The sequence below is a fragment of the Protopterus annectens genome, chromosome 17.part0, assembly GCF_019279795.1.
Source record: "Protopterus annectens isolate FY-2018-M chromosome 17.part0, PAN1.0, whole genome shotgun sequence".
Lineage (NCBI taxonomy): Eukaryota > Metazoa > Chordata > Ceratodontiformes > Protopteridae > Protopterus > Protopterus annectens.
The window spans coordinates 826,208,546-826,232,930 of NC_056751.1; the positions used below are offsets into that span (position 1 = coordinate 826,208,546).

Here is a 24,385-nt window from a genome sequence, read left to right on the forward strand (position 1 = left end):
TTTCTCTGCTTTAAAGATGTTTTACTGCATCCATTTTAATTTTTAAAAAAAAAAATCCTCTCTCTTTACTTGTTTCCTACCTTTCTATAACCAGTAGAGTCCAGTTTTCAGATTTTGCTGAATTCTGGGCTGTTTTGTAGTTTATGTTGCCCAGCCCTTAAGATAGAAGGAAGCTTCTCTGTTCATCAGTGAGAGTGGTGAGCTTTGAGCAGCCTGTCACTGGAGGAGTGGTTTCAGCTCAGAATCTGTAGTTTTATTGGCCATTTTGGGCTACTTCTATTCCTTTCATCTTTCCGTTTAAGAACCAGTGTTTGTGCGGTTTTGCACAGCGCCGTTAAACTATTCCCAGTGCCAGAAAAAGTCTGCTCTTCTAATTTTCCCTTAGAACTAGTCAGTTTTCTAGTTTTAGCACTCAAAATTGTTTCCTTGTACTCAGCACGTTCAAAACTCATTGCAAGCACTAAATCTACAAATTTCTGCAGCACTCAACTTTCCCCACTTGTTAGGAGGAAGAGAGTTTTTAGTACTTAAATTAATAAGCACCTACCCAGGCACGACTAAGGGTCAGCTCCTGGTATTTTCCCCTAACTACCTCATGAATCTGGGCATCTTGGGGCAATGTAGCAATTGCCTCAAGTACACTGACAACCCTCTCCTCCTATCACCCAACACTACAACCTGTGAGATGCACTTATATAGCCAAACTGGAAGCCAAGCTCTCTCCAGCCAAGACTGTACTAAACCGTCAAGAGGAGAAGGTACGCACCTGCACCACACTACACTCAACACATAGTCCATCAAAACCTACACCACCTAAACCCACACAACACAAAACACACAGTTTGCAGAGGCTCTCAAAAATCTGCCCAGAGACCTCCAAAGCTGAAACGCAAGCAACCACCACCCCCCAACACAGTGCGCCACTCAACCTCAGCCCATAAGGCAAAACAATGTACCCAACACACTACTCATAGGAGACTATAGTCAGGCACATTGATGTCCCACTCACCAGGCTAAACAAGGAGAAAGTTACTGTCAGCTGACTATCGGGTGACAGGATCCACCACATAATGCAAGCACTCGGGTCACTCCACAACAAGTAAAAATATGACTGTCATTGTCCATGGTGGTGTGAATGATCTGAGATGTACCTCTGGACTACATGAAAAGAGGCATGGCAGAGCTCTCAGCAGGTATGACCCTAGCTCAGAGTAGCATCCTGCCATCGCCCAGAATGATACCACAATACAAGGACACAATGATTGACTTCAACAATTGGCTAAGCTTCTGGTGTCATTCTTAGGGGATCCAGTGTCTGTCTGCCTCTAACAACATGATAGACAGACCACGATGCTTTGCCAGAGATGGCCTTCACCTCTCACCCCTGGGATTACGGATACTGGCTAAGGCTCTTGCCACCCCTAGAGTGCCTTTTTTAGGCAAGATTCAAACGACAAATTCACCACCATAGCAGGTATAAGCAAGCAAAATCTGAGGTTAATGCTACTCAGTGCTAGAAGTCTAAACCTCAAAATGCAATCACTTGAGGCACTCCTTAAAATGGAGAACATCGACATCTGTACAGTGACTGAGACCTGGTTCAAGGATTCAAAGAGCACCCCTGCATTACCAGGCTATAACTCATACCACTCCTTTCTGCCACCTAACCTGGACCGAAACACTAAATGAAGAGGCATGTTCATATTCATTAAGGATATCCACACCTCCATGCCAGTTGCTCATCATGCATCCAAAATTATCAAAGTGCAACAAACACTGGACAAGACTGCAATCCAGGCTGTAGCTTGTTACAGATCCCCTGCCATGCCCCAGGATGCCCACTCCACGTTTCTATACAGCCCAATACCCTCATAATGGGCGATTTCAACTACCCCATCAACTGAGAAAACTACTCATGTACTAACTCATTTGCTCAATGCTTTCTAGAATTCATAAATTCCAACACCCTGGATCAGCTTGTCCATACCCCCACCAGAGGCAGCAATATCCTGGACACAGTCATTACCAATACAGGCAACTGATGTACCACACCAGAGGTCAACTCCTCACTGGTCAGATCCGACCACAAGCTAATCACCCTAGACACCAATATCCCACCCCCACCAAGGAAACCTTAAAAAACTTCTCCAAAGCCAACTTCATGCTTCTTAAGACAGAAGTGGCAAGCTTCATGACACCCAGACAGAAAATAGAAGTAGGACTGCTGAATCATATACAAATGCACTGTATAAGCACATCACGAGTGCATGGATCGTGCCATCCACAACAGAACCAAGACACTATCCTCAAAAAAAAAAAAAAAAAGGGAAGCCAATCTGGTGGTCCCCTGCCATAAACAAACTCTACAACAGAAGAAACTGTTGCAAGAGAGTAAAATCTCCTGATTTGTTGCAAAAGAGAGTAAAATCCCATGATTGCAGGAACACCCTGGTCAGCCTCAGTAAGAAGCGGAGATCCCTCAAAATCCTCCAAAGCTAGTTACAAAAATAAAAATCGCCACTGGATTCTAAAGACGACCACAAAGCATTCTACAGCTATGTCAACAATCAGATCTGCTCTGAGCTACAGCACAATGGCAATAGATATACAGAACCAACTGATATTGCCAACATCCTGGCAGATGGGTTCAGTGCCAATTCCCCCCTCCCCCAAAGGAACCATCACTATACCGGACGAATGTAAAGTCTCTGTAATCACGGCCACACAAGTAAAGACTGCACTCTCTAAAGCCAAGAACACAGCATCCATGGGACCAGACAACATCCCAGGCTGCATTCTGCACAAACTACAGAACAAAGTGGCACACCACCTAAGTACCATGTTCAATCATAGCCTCACTTCAGGCTTTGTGCCTACTGAATGGCGCACAGCGATGGTTATCCCAATCCATAAAGGTGGTGCCACCACGGACCCCGGGAACTACCACCCCATTAGGCTGCTGAGCCTGGCCTGCAAAGCCATGGAACATGTCATCTTGGAGCTTATAAACAAGGACATAGATTACCTCCAAACACTGGACCCCACTCAGTTTGGGTTTGTAAAAGGTAGGTCATGTCTCCTAAACCTGACCGACTTCTTTGAAGCAGTCACCAAAGCCGTGGACGAGGGTAAGGCAGTACACACTGCCTATCTTGACCTCGCCAAGGCTTTTGGCACCATCCCCAACTCTGGAATTATAAACTCACTACACTGGGCATTGAGCATAAATCCCTAAGTCACAAGATGGGTGGCCAACTGGCTCACTGACAGAACCCACACAGTGAAAGTAGCAGACTCCAAATCCAACTTCAGACCGGTGACAAGTGGAGTACCACAGGGCTCAGTCCTGGGTCCTCTCCTGTTTGGCATCTACTTCTCAGAAGTCCACGCTAATAGAGCAGGTCAGGTGACTGAAAACTAGGTGCCATAACAGAATCGCCTAATGATGTGGACATTCTACAAAGGGGTCTCACTGAGACTGATGCTTGGTATCAAAGTCATGGCCTCAAGCTCAATGCCAAGAAGTGCACCGTCATCCCCTTTGGGAAAACACTGTACCTATGAACTACCACATAGGCGGTAGCCTACTAAACACGAAAGTGTGATAAGAGACCTTGGAACACAGGGTGGACAGTAGTCTCTCCTTTGATAATCACATCACCACAGTAGACAGGAAACCCTTCTACATGGCATACCTCGTCACAAAGGGGTTCACCAACAGGAAAAAAAAAAAGAGAGGTCACTGTTCCTCTCTATTCCTCCCTCATCAGACCCATTCTAGAGTACAACGGCCCGTTTGGCATAGACCTCGCAAGACATCTACAGCTAGAAAGGCCACAGAAATACCTCACTAAGAGGATTACCAGCCTCAAACAGATGCCATATGCAAACAGTCTCATAAAACTCCAGCTCCACTCTGTCGCTTATCGCCTACTCAGAGGCAACCTCTGCCTAACATACAAAGCGATGTCAAACCCAGATCTGTTGGACATGCTACACTTGCCACGTGGTCCAGGGACCTAAACCTTCCCACCACAATAAACATAACATGCTGGAGGGATAGATTCCTGTCCCAGACACTTCCCATGCTCTAGAACAGACTACCCATTCATGTCAAGCAAAGCTCTTCATTAGCCCTCCAAGAAAAATCTCGACAATTTGACGACAAATAGGAAAAATTCACCCCAGGGATCACTTCTGTGGCTCTGCTAGATAGAGGCCCAGAAGAATAACTTTCTTGGGTGGCAAAAGCCAGGGAACTTGGCTTAGCTTATATAGGCCCAGGGCCAACAGCCTAGTACCTACCTATGAACAAGCGCATATGGCCAAATCTCCCCATCTAAATCTCACCAAAATGACAGTGACACACCACACTTAATATGCCAACAAATGCACACAAGCGCCTCCCCACGACCACTTTTCTCAATTTCTTCTTCTTCAATTCAAACCAAAATATCTACAAAATGTCAAAGGGACTGGTACTACCACATATCAAAATAACTGAAGTTCTTGTGTCTTAAGACCCGGACACCAAACAAGGTTTCAAAACAGCTAAAGTCTCAACCTAGTCTTTACTACAGTAATGGTTACTTGACCTGATTAAACAGATCAGGCCTCCATCTACTTTTCCAGTCCACATTCTCTATACGTGGCCGATTTTACACCTTGTATCCACCTCTGCCTCTCACTTCCATTAATTCAGTATTCTACGCCCTCTACTGTATCCACTCTATCTCCCGAATGTCAACATCTCCATTATTCTCTATCAAAATCCTACTCTCACTAGCATTCCATTACCCACATTTTCCATCATGTTCCCAATCACCTTATCTCACACCAGCTTCTGTCTCTGCCCGTTTCCACAAAAACTAATGTATATTAGCGGATCCATAACTTTTCTGCTGCCATATACTCCAACTGGAGATATACATATACTATTAAAACATGCTCTGTCACACCAATTTGTCAAACTCCTTAATCTCATCTTCACTTCACTAGATTTTATAGAAAGAGCAGGTAAATAAATAAACACTGCACTAGCACACTGTTTTATACCTTGCTCTTGGTGCAGACTCTCTTCTCACTAACCAGGTACATCAAAAGTATGTAACTTCTACTCCAACACGTACCCTATTCCAAGGTCAGTAGGCATACATTACACAGTTACAGTGGATATAAAAAGTGTACGTACACACCCCTGTATGCCAGGTTTTTGTGATATAAAAAAAAATGAGACTACAATAAATCATTTCAAAACTTTTCCCACCTTTAATGTAACCTATAGCCTGTACAATTCAATTGAAGAACAAATCTGTTACGGAAAAATATAAAAAAAATAACTTGGTTGCAGAAGTGTGCACATCCTTAAACTAATACTTTATTGAAGCACCTTTTGATTTAATTACAGCATTCAGTCTTCTCGGGTATACACCTACCATCAATTAGAGAGACTCTGATTAACCCCAAATAAGGTTAAGCTCTCCTACTAGGACTTTCCTGACATTTACTCAGTTGCCTGCTACAGCAAAAGCCATGGTTCATAGACTGCTTACAAAGCAAAAGGGATCTCATTGTTGAAAGGTATCAGCCAGGAGAAGGGTACAAAAATTTCCACAGCACTGGATATACCATGGAACACAGTGAAGACAGTCATCAAAAAGTGGAGAAAATATGGGACAACAGTGACGTTGCAAAGAACTGGACATCCCTCCAATATTGATAAGACGAAAACTGGTCAGGGAGGTTGCCAAGAGAGCACAAGGAGCTGCAGGAATTTCTGGCAAGTACTGGTTGTGTACTACATGTGACAATCTCCCGTATTCTCCATATGTCTGGACTATGGGGTAGAGTTGTGAGACGGAAGCCCTTTCTTACACAGAAAAACAACCAGGCTCAGTTAAAATTTGCAAAATACATCAAGTCTCCCAGAAGCATGTAGGAAAATGTGTTATGGTCTGATGAAACCAAGGTTGAACTTTTTGGCCACAATTCCAAAAGGTACATTTGGCGCAAAAACACTTCACCATGGGATGGTTTTCTTTTGGTGATGCAAAGCATGATGATGGCAGTATCATGTTTTGGGATTACTTTTCTTCAGCTGGAACTGGGGCTTTAGCCAAGGTGGAGGGGAATTATGAACAGTTCCAAATGCCACTCACTTTTGGCCCCAAACCTTCAGGCATCTGCTAGAAAACTGAAGATGAAGAGGACCTTTACCTTTCAACGTGACAATGATCCCAAGCATACATCTAAATCAACAAAAGAATGGCTTCACCAGAAGAAAATTAAAGTTATTGGAATGGCCCAGCCAGACCTAAATCCAAAAGAAAATCTGTGGGGTGTGCAAAAGAGATGCAATCTCAGATTTGCAGCGCTTTTCCAAGGAAGTGTGGGCAAATATTGCCAAGTCATGATGTGCCATGCTGACAGACTCCTACCCAAGGAGACTGAATGCTGTAATTAAAAAGGTGCTTCAAAAAAGTATTAGTGTAAGGGTGTGCACACTGCAATGCAACCAGCTTATTGAACTTTTTTATATCTTCCTCCCTAACAGATTTGTTTTTCAATTGAATTGTACAGGTTATAGGTAATATTAAAGGTGGGAAAAGTTTTAAAATGATTTATTGTGGTCTTATTTTTTATATCACAAAAACCTGCCATTTTAACAGGGGGAGGGGTGTCCACTTTTTACATCCACTGTACATTTTGCTTGTATTCATCAAGAAATGCAACTTTCATGTTGTTCACCTTTACTAAATCAGTGAAAACATATATGTATATACATACACACACGTATACATAAACACAATCTACTTCAGTAGATCAAATTACCACAAGATTGATACGAGAGCATCGAAAAGGCAAAACAGTGAATGGTCACAAACCTGAAACATACATCAAAACACAAACATTTAATCCATCATGTTTTCACATTCATCAGTTTTTGTTTTTCTTTCGGCTTTTTCCGGTTAGGGGTCGCCACAGCGGAACTCCGGTCCACTAATGATTGGCAGTAGATTTTTGAGGTACCAGCTCAACGCCAACCTTCAACGAAGGCACACCCATTTCATGCATGTCTTTCGAACGCCACTCTACCGTGGGGAGGACATGCAGACTCCACACAAAAGGCACTCCAGCCGAGAATCCAACGAGAGAACCTCTTGCTGTGAGGCGACAACACTACTGCTGCTCCACCGCAGCTTCACTTTCACATCCATCAGTAAACACACAAATAAAAACCTATGCCTTTAAACTACACTGCGATGTACGTGGACATCTGCACCATACAAGACCCACATCTCGACTTACTAAACTTTCAATAAAACAAAGTGATATTCTACTTATCTTCAAAACCTTATGTTTTTTGCAGGGGGTTACCCACCACACTCCCTGTATATTATAGGCACCAACTCCAAAATCGCACTAGAGTGGGGAAAGGGTGAATTTCCTGATCTTCACTGTGTTCAAAAGATACAAGGTTTAAAAAAATAAATAAATTATCTGTAACATCCGCAGCTGAATTTTCGATGTATGTTTCAGGTTTGTGACTATTCACTGTTTTGCCATTTCAATCTTACATGCACATAACATCTATGTCTGTATACATATATGTATGCACGTGTGTATAATATTCAGATATATACACACACATAATATGCAAAAACACACTATCCATATAAATACATTATACAAATATATATATATATATATATATATATATATATATACACACACACACACACACACACACACACATTCAGTTACAAACATTATGTAGCACATATATTCTTTTGTACAGCGATCAATCCAACATTACAAAACTGATCAATTCCTATCTTCTCTTAAAACTCATTCCTCCTCCTCTAAAGCATTCTGCATGGACTGTTACCACACTTTCATTTTTTTTTCTCTCTGTAATTTGCTCCTACCCTTTTCTAAAGATCCAACTTTCAGTTATTTTATCACCGTTACGATATTCACTACTTCAAATATAGTTGGTTTAGACTTATCTTTTTTGACAGCCACCAAAACTAAACTTAACAAGGCCTTAATATGTCTAGGCCATTGAGATCCTGCATCTCAGCTTAAAAATAATTTCCTTGGTTACACCCATTTTCTCATCCAGTATTTCTCTGTAGGGACTTTTTGATGTCTGCCAAGTAATTACACTTCCAAAACATATGTTTCCAGTTACCTCTTCTTTCCAAACACACCTCAACATTTGCCATCTACCCAAGGAAAAAAATCTCTCGAGTCTGCTTGGAGTGTTAACCTACTTAGGCAAACATTTCCAAGCAAAAATCCTAAATATTCTAGACTTTACTGCATATTTGGGAAATATACAAAAGTCCTCTCATTGTTTCTTTGTGATATGCTTATCCACTCCCCCCCACACTATTTTCTAACCTCCTGATTGAGAACTCTACCACAGCAGGTTTTTTACTTGGTATTCCGTTATTCCTTTCTCTTTGCTTATGAGGGACTGATATTTGAATATAGGCAGACTCTAGAGTGCAGTCCAAATGTCTTTTTGACTTTTTTCCCATTCTATTACCTGTCGCAAGTTATTTTCCCAAAACACTGGCTCCTTTGCCAGTTCTCTCTAGTAAATTCCAGCCCCCTCTATTACCTGTACTACTAATTTCAGTCATTCATATTAGCAGAGTCTCCTATCTCCATTCCCATGTTGGCCTAATTCTTACAATATTTTCTGATACTTTAGAACTATGATATTCTGTACAGCAGTTACTCAAGGATCTGCATCCAAAATCCAACTCTTTCCGTATTTTCTTGAATTCCGCCACTTCAACAATATCACCCATTTCCGCTCCGAATTACAGCTTTAATTGTGTTTATCAGCCTTAACCTTGTAACTGTAAAATATACCTTCTGATCAAGTAATCCTAAACCACCTTGTTCTATTGGAAGGAACTTATCCCACTTGACCACTGCCCTCTTCCCCTCTCAAGATAAAATCCTTCAACTACAATTACTGTCCACAACTTCTTCTCTGGTTGATAAAAATATGCCCAACATGTATAATAAAACTAAAAGGAACTAAACATTTTCACTGCATACATGTTCCTAGTCATAAACAAGGGCTTCCACGGTCTCCGTTTTTGTATTATGTTTTGTCTCTTCCCACAGTTTTAGCTTCCATAATCATGCCATACTCCTAAATACTTCATTTTATCATGTCCCCCTAAATATGAGTATTGTTGAACAAATTCATAGTTTACAGCATTTGTTTTGTCTTCATTAATTTTATATCCCAAAAAGAGTTGTCATTGTCTCAGAATATTTACTTGTTCTTTTCTGGTTTTATCAAGTAGATAGTAGTACAGTCTGCAAATAAAGCCAGCTTTTTTTGATTACCATACCTACCTCGAATTTCTGAGTCCCTTACTTAATTAGCCAAGGGCTCTAAAAATAATGCAAATAAAAGGGGGAAGAGGACATCCCTGCCTGGTTTCTCTTTTCAGACAGAACTTAAGAATCCTCCCACTTTTAATTTTTGTCTCTAATCCCTCATATATCATCCTAATTAACCTTATTATTGTATCAGGGAAGGTAAATGCTTCCATTGCCCTACTCGTACAATCCCAGTTTACAAGGCCAAATGCTTTCTCTGCATCAAGACCCAAAGAAATGTCTTTCATGTTAACATCATGCTACTGCATTTGATGAGGACAGCTCTCAGTCAAGACATGAATCTGCAAAAACAATTAATTGATATTAACAGATGATTCCACTGATACATCCACAAAGAAAAAATAGACCAGCTAAATAAAAAATATAATGAAATATTAACACAAGACCAATTTAGCTTTAGAAAAACTGAAAATTAACTCATACTCTCAAAAACATATACATAACTTATCAAGGAGTAAAAAAAAAAAATCCACTGAAAATAGTATCACAAAAATTATACATGAGGGTAAAAAGCATCAGAACAGTCTCAGATATTAGTGATATTCTTGATGCTTTTAAACATTATTCTGATCTTCAAACCAGTGATCCTCTGAACACAAATTCTACAGATATAGATATAAACGTATCTAATATAAGCAAATTACAAGATAAAATAAAATTAGACTTGCAACAAATTTCATTAAAAAAGAGATAGTTGATAAAATTAAACAAAGTAATAAAGCTCCCAGAATAGATGGAATTGTAAATGAAATATATACTACCAACACCTGCCTTAACTTTACTTCATAATGCTCTAAATGTAATTCACTCAGTATTTTGTTCCACCCTCTTGGAGATGCTTTAATTACTCCTATTCTAAAGGAAAATAAAAACTGTGTGAACTACATAAAGTGGAGACCTATTTCACTTCTTAACAATGATTATAAAATCTTTACATACATCTTAGTAAACAGGATCAAGAAATCCTTGAACATCATACGAGACCACCAAACAGGCTTCATTTACAACAGACAAACATGACAACATCCAAAGGATTCTCACTCTTATGGATGTTAAATAGAGATAACCAAGAGGCTCTTAATTGCCCTTGACATTGAAAAAGGGGTTTGACACATTACAGTGGGACTTTCTTTTTAAATCACTAGAAATGTTTGACTTCACCTCTCAATTTATACATTTGATAAATAAACAGTTTATATAATAACAACCTTGCTTATGTAAAACTTGGACCATTTACTTCGGAAGCCATAATAATCACAAAGGGCATCCCTGTTTAGTTCCTTTGGTCTCCTATCTTATTTGCCTTAGCTATTGAAATTTGCAATACTATCTATCAGTCAAGCTCCAAAAATAATTGGTATTGAAATACATGGACAATTCAACTCTAAAATCATCCTCTTTGCAGATGACATTCTTCTAACTTCGAGAGTTTTAGAAGAATCTCTCAAAGAATTAGACTTACAAACTGCTAAATTCTATCTTAATTCAGGTTTAAGTAAAAAAAAAAAAAAAAGCTGGATATATGATATTAAATAGAAAACATAAGACACATCTTACCACAAATCACGCAACTGGCACATTAGTACCATCCATAAATTTAGGAATAACCTTGTGTGATAACATAAATACAACCTTAACCACAAATTAAACAAATACTTTATCTACTATACAATCACCAATAGAAAAAATGGAACAAATTGCTTTTAAAATTTGATGCCAGGACTACAATAAAGATGACCTTACTCCCAAAGATAAATTATATTGCCCAAGCCATTCCTATGTTTCCAAATAAAACGATATTGACTAACAAAATCTTATTAAAATTTTTATGGTTTCCAAAAAGGAATAGTATTGCCCTTTATCATCACATTAGATCCTGGGAACTAGGGGGAATAAACGTTCCAGATCTTGATTCCTATATTGAAGCTTTTCTCAAATTAGCCATTAACTGGCTTTGCCAGAAAGGCTCATACAGACTCTGCTATACTTTGCTGTGAAGGAAAGGTTAGTTTGCTTTTATTTTTTGTATTACTTTATTGCCTTTCTATACTTTGAATACTGTGGTTTGTTTTCTTTACCTTGTGTTTTACTTGCATTCTGCTTTAACAGCATATTAAAACTTCAAGAGAGACCACAGCTCTCTCTCTTCCGAGACAGGCAGTTTTCCCACCCAGTTACAGTTGTCTTGTTAAATACAACTGTCTTTCTAGTTGCCTGCCTCTTATGTTAATCTGACCATACATCTCATTTCCTCTCTACTTTCACTGGCTTGTGCGAGTAATCACAAAAACATCATTTTTGAAATCCCTCCCCTTCAACTATTTAAATTTATTGGCCATCCTACTGTATTCCATAGTACCAGAATACAAAAGTGACCACCCCTTTCAATCCATCATCTTGCTGTTTTAAAAATAGTAATTCTCCACTAAACCTTAACTTTTTAAACAGGTAAAACTTAAGTTACCTACTTTCACATCTAACTTCTCTAGTGCACACTACAGTGTGCATTTTTTTCATCTTACCTTTAAGTATCCCTGTGACTAGCACTTTCTCTAATACCTGCTGGAAAGCACTAGGAAGCCTTAAACTGATACAATCACTCAACTCTCCTTGTTAATAAGGAGAAATTAATAGTAGGCACTAAACAGCCTATAACTGCAAAGTACCTTGCTACAGTAAGGGAAAACAGCTCCTGTACTTTACAAAAAAAAGCACCAAACCAGGCATGTCCAAAGGTCAGCTTCCATCGATTTCTCCTGTCCACCTGGTGAATCTGGGCATACTGGGGCTATGCAACTGCCTCATGTACACAGACAGCCCTCTCCTCCTACCACCCAACACTACAACCAGTGAGAGATGCACTTACATAGCCAAAATGGAAGCAAAGCTCTCTCCACCCAAGATTGTACAGTCAAGAGAAGAAGGTTAACCCGCACTACACCTCAAGCAACACATAGCCCTTCTAAACCCACACCACCAACACCCACATATAGCAACACTAAATCCACATATGCAGAGGCCCTTAACTGTAACCTGCCCAAGCAACAAGGACCTCTGAAGCTGAAACGCAAACACCAATCACAACCAAAGTGTCACATAGTTCACAACACCAGTGTGTCACCCAGCAACAGCCCCTAAGGCAAGACAATGTACCTAACACTTTAGTCACAGGTGACTCTATAGTCCGGCACACTGATGTCCCACTCACCAGGTTGAACAAAGGAGAAAATTACAGTCAGCTTCCTATTGGGTGCCAGGATCCACCACATAACACATGCACTCCACAACAAGTACAAATATGACTCTGTCATTGCCCATGTTGGAGTGAATGACTTGAGACGTACCTCCCTGGACTACATGGAATGAGACATGGAAGAGCTCTCGGATCATGGGGCCCAGGCAGCTATGACCCTAGCCCTGAGTAGCATCCTGCCTTCGCCCAGAATGATACAATACAAGGACAAAACGATTGACTTCAATTGGCTAAGCTTCTGGTGTCATGCAAAGGGGATCCAGTATCAGTCTGCCTGGGACGACATGATCGACAGACCATGATGCTTTGCCAGAGATGGCCTGCACCTGTTGCACCTGTCGCCCCTGGAATTCAGGTTACTGGCCAAGGCTCTTACCACCCCTATAGTGCCTTTTTTAGGCAAAGTTCAAAAAACAAAACCACCACTGCAACAGGTACAAGCATGTAAAATCTGAAGATAATGCTACTCAATGCTAGGTCTAAACCTCAAAATGCACTCTCTCGAGGCACTCCTAAAAATGGAGAACATAGATACTTGTGCAGTAACTGAGACCTGGTTCAAGGCTCCAGAGAGCACCCCTCCAATACCAGGCTACAACTCTTACCACACTTTTCAGCCACCAAACCAGGACCGAAACACTAAAGGTGGAGGAGTGTCAATATTCACCAAGGATATTCACACCAGCAGGCTAGTTGCCCAACACAATGCGTCTGAAATTCTCCAGGTGCAACTAACACTAGGCAAGACTGCAATCCAAATTGTAGCTTGCTACAGATCCCCCACCATAACCCAAGATTCTCACTACACCTTTCTAAACATACTGGAAAATATTAAGATAGAACCAAACACCCTAATACTGGGTGATTTTAACTACCCTGCCATTAACTGGGAAAACTACTCATGTACCAACACCTTTGCCCAACGGTTCTTGGAATTCATAAATTCCAACACCCTAGATCAACAAATCCATAGTCCCACCAGGGGCTCCAATATCCTAGACCTGGTCATTACCAACATGGGAAATCGATGCTCCGCACCTATGGTTACCCCCTCGTTAGTCAGGTCTGATCATAAGCTAATTACCCTTGACATCCACATCCCACCACCACCCCTCAGTAAGGAAACCTCCATAAAAAAAACTTCTCCAAAGCCAACTTCATGCAACTCAAGTCAGAAGCGACAAACTTCATGACACCCATGCAGACTGGAACTGAAAGTTAAACTGCTGAATATTACACTAAAGCACTGTACGAGCACATCCACTCATGCAAGATGCTCTAATCCAAAAAAAGGAAGCCAATCTGGTGGTCCCCTGCCATAAACAAACTTTACAACAAAAAGAAGTTGCAGAAAAGAGGAAAATCCCAGGATGCAAAAAAAACTCCCTTACCAGCCTCAGTAAGAAACTGAGATCCCTCATAAAATCCTCCAAAGCTAGTTATGAAAATAAAATTGCCAAAGATTCCAAAGACAACCACAAGGCATTCTATAACTATGTCAAGAATCTAAACGGCAATGCTCAGATCTGCTCTGAGCTAAAACAGAATGGCAATAATTATACCGATCCCCGGGATATTGCCAATATCCTGGCAGATCGGTTCAGTGCCAACTTCACCCCCCAAATGGCCATCTCAATACCGAAAGATTGCCAAATTCCAGTAATAACGGTCACACAGGTAAAAACACACTCTCCAAAGCTAAGAATACCGCATCCATGGGACCAGAGACCAGATGACATCCCGGGCTGTGTACTACATGAACTACAATATGAACTGGCACCTCACCTAAGTGTCATGTTTAATCATAGCCTCACCTCAGGTTTTGTGCCCACTGAGTGTCGCAGAACTACAATTATCCCACTCCACAAGGGGGGATCCACCTTGGATCCTGGAAACTACCGTCCCATCAGTCTGCCAAGCCTTATCTGCAAGGCCATGGAGCGTATTATCATGGAACTTATAAACAAAGACATTGGCAACCTTCAAACACTGGACCCCACCCAGTTTGGGTTCGTGAAGGGCCGATCTTGTCTCCTGAACCTGACTGACAAGGGTAAGGTGGTCCACACAGCCTATCTAGACCTTGCCAAGGGATTTGACACCATCCCCCACTCTGGAATCATAAACTTACTAAGCTGGGCATTAATCCCTACATCACCCAATGGGTTGCTAACTGGCTTACTGACAGAACCCACACTGTAAAAGTAGCCGACTCCAAATCCAGCTCCAGACAAGTGGAGTACCTCAGGGTTCAGTCCTGGGACCACTCTTGTTTGGCATCTACTTCGCTGAAGTACAGGCCAACACTAAGGGACTCTAGCTAACAAAGTTCACAGATGACTGCAAACTGGGAGCCATTACTGAATCCCCAAATTATATGGATACTCTACAAAAGGGCCTTACAGAAACAGATGCTTGGTGCCAGAGCCATGGGCTCAAGCTCAATGCCAAGAAATGTATAGTTATCCCTTTTGGGGAGAAAACATGTATCCGTGAATTACCATATAGGTGGCAGTACACTAAACACCGAAAGTGTGATAAGAGACTTGGACAGAGGTAGACAGTGGTCTCACCTTCGATAACCACATCGCCACAACAGTCAGGAAATCCTTCTGTGTGGCACACCTCATCACTAAGGGCTTTTCATCCAGAAAAAAGGAGGTCATTGTCCCACTGTACTCATCCCTCATTAGACCCATTATAGAATACAACACCCAGTTTGGTATGTACCTCTCAAGGCATCTGCAACAACTGGAAAGGCCGCAGAAATACCTCACTAAAGCAGATGCCCTACGCTGACCGCCTTAACAAGCTCCAGCTATACTCTGTTGCATATAGTCTACTCAGAGGCGATCTCTGCTTAACATACAAAGCCATGTCAAACCCAGAGCTGTTGGACATGCTACACTTCAAGAAATCCCAATCCCTCAGAGCCACACGCTCCAGGGATCTAAACCTTATCACAATAAACAAAACATGCTGGAGGAGTAGGTTCCTGACCCAGAGACTCCCCAGACTCTGGAATAGATTGCCCATACATGTCAAGCAGAGTGCCTCTTTGGCCCTCTTCAAAAGGAACCTTGACGATTGGACGGGAGAAAGGAAATTCACCCCGGGGTTCACGTCAGTCACCCGGCTAGACAGGGGTCCAGGGAAGTAAATAGTGTGGGAAGAAATAGCCAGGGAAGTGTTATGGCTAGGCTTGTATAGGCCCTAGGGCTGATAGCCTAGTACAAACCTATGAACTATACCCAAACAAATTTTGGAAATTTATTGATAAATATCAAATTTTAAACTTGTCTCCAGAAGCCAAATCCAATCTACTATTCTCTGTGAAACTAACTTCCAATCGCCAAATGTGGAAAATCTTTATGTGGAAATTCTTACACAGAGCTTTCTACACTCCCAACAAAGTTGCTACATACAATCATCTAGTATTATTGTTTGCTGGACATGTTCTATGGCATGTCCAGCCGATTGGGAACACATTTATGACTGTAATAAAATTAAGTATTGGGTAGTGATGGCTAAATTTTGTCAAGCTTTATTCTCAGATTCATTTCATCCAATCCCCTAATTATAATGAATGTAAATGGCATGAATATCATGAAGAGAAACAATTTTTATCTCCTCTTGACAATTCTAGCAGTGGGAAGAAAATGGAAATCATCTACACCACCCACCATTGAAGAGTTCCTTTCATTACAGGAAGGATCAACATCCACAGAAATTAAAGCCAAGGAAACTATTTTCCCCAGGAAATGGACTGAATCCTTGGACCAAAGTTCTCAACACATTCTCTATAATTTTCACATTTTTTTTTTAAATATTTTGAATGTATATTGGTAAATGAAAAGTTTTATTTATTTCTTGTGAAAAATTCTCATATTGGGCCAAGTGTAAATATTATATATAGTTATCTAATCAAAACTTACATTAGAATGCCTGTAATATTTTATGTTTAAATTTAATAAAAATATTTGAACAAAAAAAGTGTGAATCTGGCTGGTGTTATACATTTAAAAAGCATATCTCGTTATTTAACTCAATTTTAAAAAAATTCCTTCAGCTCACTACTCACCCATCAAGTATGTTGATCCTCATGAAGACATTTTGGGAGACGCACACAGTAATTAATGCACCCCATTACTTTTAGTGGGGTTATTCAGTCATGTGCCTACTAAAATGTAATCAGTTAGCAGTGCGTACCCCAAGATGCAGGCATTAAAATACTGAGAAAATCCACATGAAGTTGTAAATTTTTAAAAGTGACTACCACACACATCTAATGAAGCAGTACTTGCAACGTGGAAATGCTTACCCTCACTGGAACATTCCAGTAACATTTTTTTACCCTCTGCACATAGCAATGTTGTCAACTGGCAAATGCATTTAATGGAAAACATACAAAGATGACCACCATTATTCTTTCTGGTGACATTAAATATCACTAATGAGATACCAGAATGTGTAAGTAGAGTCTTCAATACATTGAAAAAAATCTTCCTGAAATTTAGTTTTTTTTCACCTTACTTTTTCATTACTATGGTTTGTGTCTTTCGGCTTTTCCCAGTTAGGGGTCGCCACAGCGGAACTCCGGTCCGCTAATGATTGGCTTTACTTTATCCAATTTATTAACAAATCTTGAAGCTTTGGAGCATGCTTCTATGATCTACTGTAAATCTGTTTTACCAGAAGGGTCCAGTTAGCAGAAACCCAAGTTATAATAAGTACAACATTTCACATTTATACAAGTGTAAACGTGTGCAATCACAGACACCGTGCATGTTTATATGATTTTATGGTCAGCACAAAAAAATTGCCCAAAAACAAATGAAACATTCATTAGAGAGACAACAGAACACACAGAAAAAAAATACATTACAAGGCAGCTCAGGCACTCACCAAGAACAGCCACATCTTACCCTAACACACTCACATGTATACACAAATTAAATACATACCCTAACCCTGAACCAGTTACACAAACTGTTTATACATACATACCTACACATTACACAAAAAAATACATTACCACACACACACGCCTATACATACTTCTACATATATAAAGATATATAATTACACAAACACTTGGTAGTATACACATTCACACTGTAAACCCTCAAGGTAACACTTGATCCATTCTAAGGCAAACCTCAAGAGTCAACCAATGATACATTTACTATACCCACACACACAAAATGCAGGGCTTGCTGACCTCCAGCACACGCTTTTTACCCAATCCTGAAGGCTCATCAAAAACAAGCCATCATCCACTCTTCAATAAGCACATAGGTGAAAACAAGCAAAAGGACAAAAAGTGTACTGTATTCATAAACCTGTGCTAATGCAACCAACATCAGCTAAAATCAGTTATTTTGTTAGTTTTATTTTAGGTCTTTGTGAAGTAAATCAATTTACAGAGACCAGGAGGAGTTCCTTTCCAGTGGTGACCCTAAACCTCTGCTTAAATAACAATCTCAGTGTAACACAGTCTGGAAGTGCAAGTCAATGGCATCAGACCCAGGACACATGATAAAGCTCAATAAATTATCACAGAATTAACCCTCTCAGCTAAACTGCGAAACAAGATCTATACTTATTTACTGTCTAATGACCTGGACAAGTGGGCTGATCTAGCTTGACCCCTTTTCAAACAAAACCTTCACACACAAAATACAGCATCAGTAAAATATAGCTGTAACACAATATACAAACCATCACACAAGAAAATATGTATGCAACCTTCACACAAAATACAGCATCAGTAAAATATAGCTGTAAGACAATATACAAACCATCACACAAGAAAATATGTATGCAACAGAATTAGATGGCTCTTTAACACCAGTTTCAAAGGCAGATTAACACTAATTTTCATTATGTTCTGGAGGCAAACTGTACTTTTGATTTTATGTACAATGTATTCACTTCCATACAACAAAATGTGCACTATTTGTTTTGAGTCTATAAACAAGTATTTTACAATAAAGTTAACTTGAAAGTCAAAATATCTGTTCTATCTTGGTTATATTTCTAAATGATAGCAAACACTAAATTTCCCTCCTTTCACACACACACATTGCCTCAGTGGAATGTGACTTTTCTGGCAGCACCCAAAAAGCCACATCAATGTTCCTTTAACACCACATAACTAACTGTTATTAAAAAAACACTTTCATTTTCTTGCTTTCAAATCAAAACTCCACTCACTAAAAAAAGATTATCTTTTGTATGATCTGGCAAAAGATTTCATCTCTGCATTATGCGACACCTGTCAGTCTGTTGAATGCATTCTTTCAAAATGCTGTTTGGTCTAATACTATTCACCGAAAATGTATATTTTTTTAAAAGGACCTGCTTACTTCAGCATGTTTGCAATGTGATGGAAATTTTCATTATTACTTCTGTTGCAGAGAGTGTGTTAATATTACTACAGGTGACTGCGCACATTTTCTAGATAGTGATACATTTGTCTTTTTTTTTTTTTTGCACAACTGCTACACCTTTAGATGTCACTGTTCTACTTTTTTTTCTTTAACACACAACACAATAACTACTAATTACTCAAAAATTAGTTTTGATGACAGTATACTATAATGTTACAAATCATGAAGAAATACAGCAGAATTGAAGAAAAAGCAGTGCAAAAATTGTGTCTCACGCTTAAAATATCCAAAAACAAAAAGCTGTACCCATTTTCTCAAGCATTCAAAAATAAAAATAGAAAGTGTGCATCTTTCTGCAATAGATGCAGGAAATAAAAGTAGTCTGAACGCCTCCTGCAAATTCTTCAGTTATGGCTACCTGTTTTTAGTAACAGCTCAGGAAGAGAATAGTGAAGGTCTGTTGAGTATGTAGGACTACACAGCTTTACTAAAACGTGCAGTAACTCCAAACAGGTTAGAGCAGCTCTGAGGGCAATGCACCTCAAGATAAATCACACAAAGTGTATATATTCCAGTGAATATGCAAGATACTTTACATTCACCACTATTGCCATGGTTGTTTATATGAAATTAAAAATAATCTCATTTCCTTATATATAGTATCATACAAAGGACTTGAAATGGACTAAGACGCTGAAAATATTGAAACATTATCACATCGATATGGCAAGTCATTTTGTGGTAAAACATTAAAATAAGACAAGCACGAGAGATTTTAATGTATTAAAATAACTCAGAATACAGAAAACATAAGCAACATCTCAGAGGATCAAACCATACTTTTGTGCAGATTAGGGTGTGGTTTCAGGGATCAGTCAAACATAATATTGAAGTAGCTGAAAAACACTAGAAACATGAGGCACAAAGCATTCATCCTTTATCAACAGTTAAAAAAAAAAAAAAAAATAGACGCTCGAAAACAAGATATGGTAATCCATGAAAGAAGACTAAAGTAGCACTGATCACGGAAATTCCTACATACAGTGACTTACCTAGAGAGACAATCATAAAATAACAGGATTTCCAGGCAGAAATCGGCAATGTGGAAGGAGGACACCCAGACAGTTCCAACAGTAGTATGAGCAACGGGTCTTATAAAAAAAGACTTTACAGTTGTACTTAGCTATACTACCAGTGCATGTAAATCCGTACGAACTGCAGGAGTCGTCATTACTGCACACATTGCAGCTGTGAACAGCACTTCTTGCTAACATCAAACACCGAAACAATACTAATTCCATGAACTTTAATCATACTTTGACTTGGGAATGAGGCCCATTCCCATCATGGTATTAGAAACCCAAAAGACTTGGGAAAAATTAAAAAAGAAAGGAGCACCAAAACATACTTTCGTGCAAGTTACGGTGCGGTTTCAGGTATTAAGTTTCACAAATGGCAGTCCCAGACTAAGGAAAATTTCACTACCATTCAGATATTGACAGCAATAAAAATAAAAGAGCAGCTAAAAATTAAGTCATACAAATGTACAGAACCATTACGACACAACCTTCTAACATTCATACAAAAGCAGGGAGTTAAGGGTTGGCAGACCCTTACACAGTTACAATTATTTTCTGCAGTGCGACAGTTACTATTTTTTGACATCTCTCAGTCTTAGTACAATAATTAAGGGCAAAAACAAAGAGGAATTAAGGCCCAAAAATCAGGAGCAGATTTTAAACACTGGTCTTGGTGACCTAGGTGGTCACCAAATTAGCAGGCTTTGCATTTTCTGAAAGACAGTCTGGAGCTCAAACATCTCATTTACTAAATACAGTCATTAATGATTTGCAAAGAAACTGCATTTTTATTACAAGGAACAGAACAAAAATACGAGGAAAAAAGACAGTTGAGAATTACCCTACTTTTACGTATGCAGAAATGTGTTCAGAGCGGTAACAAAAGCTATTACATTTAATTATTACTGGGTGGCCATGGACATGTCTACCAATAATGCATGTTATGTATTAGATAAGCAGTGTATGGACAGGGTTTACTAAACACATTTTTGAATGCTAAGGTGGGGTTTGGTTTTAAGAGAAGTGGAACTGAGGAAGCATTACCTAATCAGCTAAGAAAGGGGATTTAGAATATGGAAATGGAATCCTTAGTTTGGAGGGGGGCATACAATATTAACATCACTGCCCACAATGTCAAACCATACATGCATTTTCCCCCCTAACGCAGTAGCCTGTCAACAATTAGGGAGACAGTTTTCCACCCAATCTGTGTGCCCACTGCATAAAATGCATTACAAGACAATACAAAACTCTCTACTTTTAACACTCCTCCATATCAAACCCTGTAAATAGTCCCAACTCGTTCACTGCCCTACCCTAGTTTACACAAGTCTAGTTTCCCATAATGCTTTACAACTGGTAGAAGCATTTATTTATTTATTTTTTTTTTTTTTTAAATATCTCCTAAGCAGTAATAATGTTCTTGTATCTTTGTTAGCACTATCATTTAGGAAGCTGTCACATGGATGAGACTGTTTGCCAGATGAAGTTTCTCTCGCTCTCTCCAATGGACTCTGGGCTCCCACAATATCATTATAAGGACACTTGTCATCCCTTTACTGAGAATGAAAGGGTTATTAATAGTTGCTTTGAGAAAGCCATCCAGAGTTTAAAAGACTAATACAAAACAGAAGCACAGTGTAAAGCCTTTCTTCAGTATCTGAAAACACACACCTATGAATGGTTTAGTCACTTATCTTCCTATGGCAGGTCTTCAGGATGTGGGAGAAGACCCAAGTACAAAACCCACATGAGCACAAGGAGGGCATGCAACTCTACACAAAAGAAATTCCAACAAACAGCCAAAAACAAACTGACATACTACTATCAAGACAAAACAATACTAAAAGTGACAGTGTGGCATGTACATTCACATGTATAATTATAGATACACACACTTGTTAGCAGGATGCGTTGCAGACATCACCTGAGCTTGATGCAGAGCAGGTACGTACATACATGGTATACATGAAATATGTAGTTATGCAAGAAACACACGTGCGAGTGTGTGTAACGTGCAATACCTACATACACGGAGATACATCAAATCCCTTTTATTAATACAACCCCCATAAGCCCCCCCCCCCTTCTTTTTCCCAGCTAGTGACCTAAACCACTTGCTTCTGTTAAAGTGTTTAATCCACGCACTCGCAGCTAGAGATATCAAGAGTCCTCTGCTTCTTGACTCCAGATGCTCACTCATCAAATACAAGAAAGGGAGGTTTCCGGAACTGTGTGCTGTACAATGAATAAGACAAAGCCAATGAAACTCTTGACAGCCCAGAATGGTGTTGTACGCTGTGGAAACTTGAGCAACACATGAATGTCAGTAAGTCAGACTTATGTACACGTGTCAATGTATGGATTTTTCTGCATCTCCTTGGGGATGAATACAAGTGGAGATAAGGGTTTAGCTGTCCGAGTCAGACGTCAAGTGATCCATTCCTACAGCGTAGTTGTCCTCTAAAACGGAAGTTAAACATGCTCATAAACAGTGAAAAGGGATTTACTTTCACCTTCTCATTTTCAATCCACCTACTTTGAGTCGCATTACTGACGGTAAATAAATATGGAGAGACCGCAAATCAAACGTAATTATTAAAAATAAATCAGACAGCTCATCACCAAGTCGGACAATTTATAAAAATATGAAATGCACCTGAACAGTTTACACAACTGCAAACAGTCAAGGGCTTCAGTGTTCACTCTTCGGAGCATGTTTCAATAAGACACACACACACAGAAATCCTAATCGTTTGATTTTGTTATAAATAATTCAGTCATGGTAGCCTTAAGTTATAACACTTAACATATTTCAATTCAACACACTGAATATAATTAACAAAGTTAAAAACACAACACTATAAACACTAGGCCTCAGTAATATAACAACCTATAGGCTGCAAAAGGCCTCGCGTTTGCTGATCACGTACATAGGAGAAAAGTGAAAATCTACAAAGCAGCAAATCGCCAATGTAAAGAGTCTGAAACCATTATTTACTGGTTTAAAACCCCAATCCCTACGCTAATAAATACTAAACATCCCTTATTAGACGTCTAGTCGATTCTCCATGAATTGATTCCCTTCTGGAGATGGCTGTTAGAAATAAGGCATACTGGGTAAAAACACATTTATATACTAACCTCTGAAATTTTCCAACAATTCCTCCGTCCGACCACCATGCATCAGGGCAGGAAACGGCCTGGATCTAGAAACCCCAGAACCTGTATAGAAACGTACTAGGACAGAACCTGAGAGTTTGGGGGCGGGATGATTGGTGAGGTTCGTCGAGCTGATTGGTGAGATATATAAGCTTGACAAATGTAGAGAGTAAGTCTTCAGAAAGTAAGGCTAGTATGAGCTTCTGTGAGACACACAGCTTTCAGTGTTTTGAACGGTTAGCCCGGGAATGTGATTAAACTAAGCTAACATTCGCAGTTGAGCTTTGATTGGATATTTCTGCAGTCATTTTTTTTCTGACTGTGGTTTTCTGCACTAATATTTATATGTCTAAGGAGAATTTAGTTTGTAGTTTACAGGTTTGGTATTCAGGAATAATGTGCTCTCTTATGTAAGCTTCTTGACATATGGGCTCGATATGTTATTTGCTGTTGGCAAACCTTTTATTTTGTAATACAGCCTTGATTGAATAAATGTGCTTGTAATACAGATTTGGAGTTTAGTTTGTTCCGGGTTGTTCTTGTAGTAGTTTTTTTTTATCAGCAGACAATGTTCGTATAGATTCTATGCAGTTGATCAGGCGCTTCGTATAGTATTGAAAAGTATTTTAAGTCTATTTAATGTGAATATTTCTTGTTGTGTATTAAGTGTGTTGTCTGGTTGCTTTCTCATTTTGTAAAAGTAAAAATCGTGTGGTAATGTACTGTAATTCTTCTTTCGGCTTTTCCCGGTTAGGTTACTGTAACACTGACGTTAAATCAAAATTGTTTAAAAAAAAAAAAAATTTCAGGATTGCAAGGCAAGACTCTCCATGACATAACAACATGCTAAGTTTTAGTATGGCAATTTAGTACTGCATTTTCAGGGTGAAAATGGAGAGCATTGGGCGAATCCAGAATAACGAGTGATATGACTACGCAAAGTCCACTGTTCCCCGTTATCACCTGAAACTGTTATTAGTATTAAGTATAACAAAAGTAAAACGTTATTCAGATTACTGAGCATGTTTGTCCTTGTCATTAATTAGAAAAAATAATCTTATTGCTAA

General features: G+C 39.4%; 1 protein-coding gene across 1 annotated transcript in view; it reads right to left on the reverse strand.

Moving 5' to 3' along the window:
* Positions 1-23,403, reverse strand: part of ZNF143 (zinc finger protein 143) — a 752,158-nt gene extending 728,755 nt beyond the window's left edge. Inside the window, exon 1 of the mRNA XM_044059280.1 lies at positions 23,301-23,403. The gene's annotated coding sequence lies outside the window, so the exon portion shown is untranslated. The remainder of the gene's footprint in view (positions 1-23,300) is intronic.
* Positions 23,404-24,385: the final 982 nt, after the last annotated feature.